Source organism: Arachis stenosperma, chromosome 3, assembly GCF_014773155.1.
Source record: "Arachis stenosperma cultivar V10309 chromosome 3, arast.V10309.gnm1.PFL2, whole genome shotgun sequence".
Lineage (NCBI taxonomy): Eukaryota > Viridiplantae > Streptophyta > Magnoliopsida > Fabales > Fabaceae > Arachis > Arachis stenosperma.
This window is the reverse complement of record NC_080379.1, coordinates 107,601,599-107,606,165: the sequence shown is the minus strand read 5'-3', so window position 1 is coordinate 107,606,165 and position 4,567 is coordinate 107,601,599. Positions and strand designations below refer to the sequence as shown.

At 41.4% G+C, this 4,567-nt stretch overlaps 1 non-coding gene across 1 annotated transcript; it reads right to left on the bottom strand.

Annotated features, from left to right (window-relative positions):
* Positions 1-1,002: 1,002 nt before the first annotated feature.
* LOC130971446 (small nucleolar RNA R71) lies at positions 1,003-1,109 on the bottom strand. The gene has a single exon (XR_009082665.1). It is a non-coding gene; the product is annotated as a small nucleolar RNA R71 (small nucleolar RNA).
* Positions 1,110-4,567: the final 3,458 nt, after the last annotated feature.

Genomic DNA, 4,567 nt, shown 5'->3' with positions numbered 1-4,567 from the left:
TCTTTTATATCTTATCTTTTTATCATATCTTTTTCAAAATTTATCTTTTTCAAATTTAACTTTAATATCTTTTTAAACTAACTATTTGACTTTTTGTTTGTTTCTTATCTTTTTGAAAACCACCTAACTACTTTTCCCTCTCTAATTTTCGAAAATACCTCCCTCTTTTTCAAAAATTCTTTTTAATTGTTTAAATTTTAATTTTAATCATATCTTATCTTTAATTTTTGAAAATCACTAACCACTTTTTCAAAATTATTTTCGAAATTCTCTATCTCTCCTTCTATCTATTTATTTATTTATTCACTAACACTTCTCTTCATCTCTCTTCATCTCAGATCACCACCTCTATCCTTACCCATTCTTCTTCACTACTCTGCCCTTTCTTCTTCTACTAACATAAAGGAATCTCTATACTTTGACATAGAGGATTCCTCTTTCTTTTCTTGTTCTCTTCTTCCCTATATGAGCAGGAACAAGGAAAAAGACACTCTTGTTGAAGCTGATCCAGAACCTGAAAGGATTCTGAAGAGGAAACTAAGAGAAGCTAAATTACAACAATCCAGAGGCAACCTTTCTGAAATTTTCGAACAAGAGAAGGAGATGGCAGCCGAACCTAACAACAATAATGCAAGGAGGATGCTTGGTGACTTCACAAAACCAACGTCCAAATTTGATGGAAGAAGCATCTCCATTCCTGCCATTAGAGCCAACAATTTTGAGCTTAAGCCTCAACTAGTTGCTTTAGTGCAACAAAACTGCAAGTTTTATGGACATCCATCTGAAGATCCTTACCAGTTTTTAACTGAGTTCTTGTAGATTTGTGAGACTGTTAAGACAAATGGAGTAGATCCTGAAGTTTATAGGCTCATGCTTTTCCCTTTTGCTGTAAGAGACAGAGCTAGAACATGGTTGGACTCATAACCTAAAGATAGCCTGGACTCTTGGGATAAGCTGGTCACGGCCTTCTTGGATAAATTCTTTCCTCCTCAAAAGCTGAGCAAGCTTAGAGTGGATGTTCAGACCTTCAAGCAAAAAGATGGTGAATCCCTCTATGAAGCTTGGGAAAGATACAAGCAAATGACCAAAAAGTGTCCTTCTGATATGTTTTCAGAATGGACCATATTAGATATATTCTATTATGGTCTATCTGAGTTTTCCAAGATGTCATTGGACCATTCTGTAGGTGGATCCATTCACCTAAAGAAAAGCTTGAAGAGGTTCAAGAACTTATTGACATGGTTGCAAATAACCAATTCATGCATACTTCTGAGAGGAATTCCGTGAATAGTAGGACACCTCAGAGGAAGGGAGTTCTTGAAATTGATACTCTGAATGCCATATTGGCTCAGAACAAAGTGTTGACTCAGCAAGTCAACATGATCTCTCAAAGTCTGAATGGATGGCAAAATGCATCCAACAGTACTAAAGAGGCAGCTTCTGAAGAAGCTTATGATCCTGAGAACCCTGCAATGGCAGAGGTTAATTACATGGGTGAACCTTATGGAAACACATATAACTCATCATGGAGAAATCATCCAAATTTCTCATGGAAGGATCAACAAAAGCCTCAACAAGGCTTTAATAATGGTGGAAGAAATAGGCTCAGTAATAACAAGCCTTTTCCATCATCTTCTCAGCAACAGACAGAAAATTCTGAACAGAGCCCCTCTAATTTAGCAAACTTAGTCTCTGATCTGTCAAAAGCCACTTTAAGTTTCATGAGTGAAACAAGATCCTCCATTAGAAATCTGGAGGCACAAGCGGGCCAGCTGAGTAAGAAAGTCATTGAAACTCCTCCCAGTATTCTCCCAAGCAATACAAAAGAGAATCCAAAAGGAGAGTGCAAGGCCATTGATGTGATCAATATGGCCGAATGCACAAGGGAGGAGAAGAACGAAAATCCTAGTGAGGAGGACCATCTGGGACGTCTCTCAAGCAAGAAGGAGTTTCCTATTAAGGATCCAAAGGAATCTGAGGCTCATATAGAGACCATAGAGATTCCATTAAATCTCCTTCTGCCATTCATAAGCTCTAAAGACTATTCTTCCTCTGAAGAGGATGAAGAAGTGACTGGAGAGCAAGTTGCTCAATATTTAGGAGCTATCATAAAGCTGAATGCCAAGTTGTTTGGTAATGAGACTTAGGAAAGTGAACCTCCCTTGCTTATTAGTGAACTAGATCCCTGGATTCAGCAAATTTTACCTCAAAAGAGACAAGATCCTGGCAAATTCCTAATACCTTGTACCATAGGCACTATGACCTTTGAAAAAGCTCTGTGTGATCTGGGGTCAGGAATAAATCTTATGCCACTTTCTGTAATGGAGAAGCTGGGGATCATTGAGGTACAACCTGTCTTGTTCTCATTACAATTGGCAGACATGTCATTAAGACAAGCTTATAGATTAGTAGAGGACGTGTTAGTATAGGTTGAAGGCCTTTACATCCCTGCTGAATTCATAATCTTAGACACTAGGAAGGAAGAGGATGAGTGCAGCATCCTTGGAAGACCTTTCCTAGCCACAACAGGAGCTGTGATAGATGTTACCAGAGGTGAATTAGTCCTTCAATTGAATGGGGACTACCTTGTGTTTAAGGCACATGGCCATCCCTTTGTGACAAAGGAGAGTAAGCATGAAGAGCTTCTCTTAGTACAGAGTCAAACAGAGCCCCCACAGTCAAACTCTAAGTTTGGTGTTGGGAGGCCACAACCAAACACTAAGTTTGGTGTTAAGACCCCATGTCCAAACTCTAAGTTTGGTGTTGGGAGTTTACAACATTGACATGATCACTTGTGTGGCTCCATGAGAGCCCACTGTCAAGCTATTGACATTAAAGAAGCGCTTATTGGGAGGCAACCCAATTTTTATCTAATTTTATTTTTTATTTCTTTATTGGTCTTTTATGTTTTATTAGGTGCATGATCATGTGAAGTCACGAAAAAAATATAAAAATTAAAAACAGAATCAAAAACAGCAGAAGAAAAATCACACCCTGGAGGGAGGACACACTGGCATTCAACGCCAGTAAGGAGCATCTGGCTGGCGTTCAACGCCAGAACAGAGCATGAATCTGGTGCTGAACGCCAGAAACAAGCAACATCCTGGCGTTTGAACGCCAGGAATGTGCCCTGAGAAAAGCTGGTGTTGAACGCCAGCAACAAGCATGGAATTGGCGTTCAACGCCAGAAACATGCTGCATCTGGGCGTTGAACGCCCAGAACGTGCATCACCTCGGCGTTTAAACGCCAGAACGGTATGCAAAGGCATTTTACATGCCTAATTGGTGCAGGGATGTAAATCCTTGACACCTCAGGATCTGTGGACCCCACAGGATCATCTCAGGATCTGTGGACCCCACAGGATCCCCACCTAACATATTCTCCCCTCTTCTCAACATTCATTCTCTCTTTCCAATAAACACACTTCCCAACAACTTCAATCTCTCTTCCCAATTACCCCCTTTCACCACTCACATCCATCCACTCTTCCCCATAAACCCCACCCACCTTCAAAATTCAAAAATCTTTCCCACTCAAACCCACCCTAAATGACCGAAACTACACCCACTTCCCTCCCTATATATACCCTTCCATTCTACTTCATTTTCACACAACACAAACCCCCTCTTCTACACCTTGGCCAAAACACCTTCCCTCACTTTCCTCCATATTTTTTTCTTCTACTTCTTCTCTTCCTTCTTCTCTTGCTCAAGGGCGAGCAATATTTTAAGTTTGGTGTGGTTAAAGCATAATCTTTTTGTTTTTCCATTACCATCATTGGCACCTGTTCATACCCTGGGTCAACCTGTCCGACCCGGGATGTTTAGCGACAAGCCGACCGACCTCTTTAGGTCAGACTATCCGACCTCTTCTCAAAGAGCTCGGCCAAATACCCGACCTCTTCTCAAAGAGCTGGCCAAATGCCCGACCTCTTCTCAAAGAGCTCGGCCAAATACCCGACCTCTTCTCAAAGAGCTCGGCCAAATACCCGACCTCTTCTCAAAGAGCTGGCCAAATGCCCGACCTCTTCTCAAAGAGCTCGGCCAAATCGCCAAAGGAGCCTGATGAGCGGATATTTTGTACGCTTTTTGGGGGTAATTTCATGTAGATTTTAGCATGTTTTAATTAGTTTTTAGGCAAAAATCATATTTCTGGACTTTACTATGAGTTTGTGTGTTTTTCTGTGATTTCAGGTATTTTCTGGCTGAAATTGAGGGAGCTGAGCAAAAATCTGACTTAGGCTGAAAAAGGACTGCTGATGCTGTTGGATCCTGACCTCCCTGCACTCGAAATGGATTTTCTGGAGCTACAGGAGTCCAATTGGCGCGCTCTCAACGGCGTTGGAAAGTAGACATCCAGGGCTTTCCAGCAATATATAATAGTCCATACTTTGCGCAAGGATAGACGACGTAACTTGGCGTTGAACGCCAAGTACATGCTGCTGTCTGGAGTTAAACGCCAGAAAAACGTCATGATCCGGAGTTGAACGCCCAAAACACGTCAAAACCTGGAGTTTGACGCCAAGAAAGGCCTTTACACGTGGAAAGCTTTAGTCTCAGCCCCAGC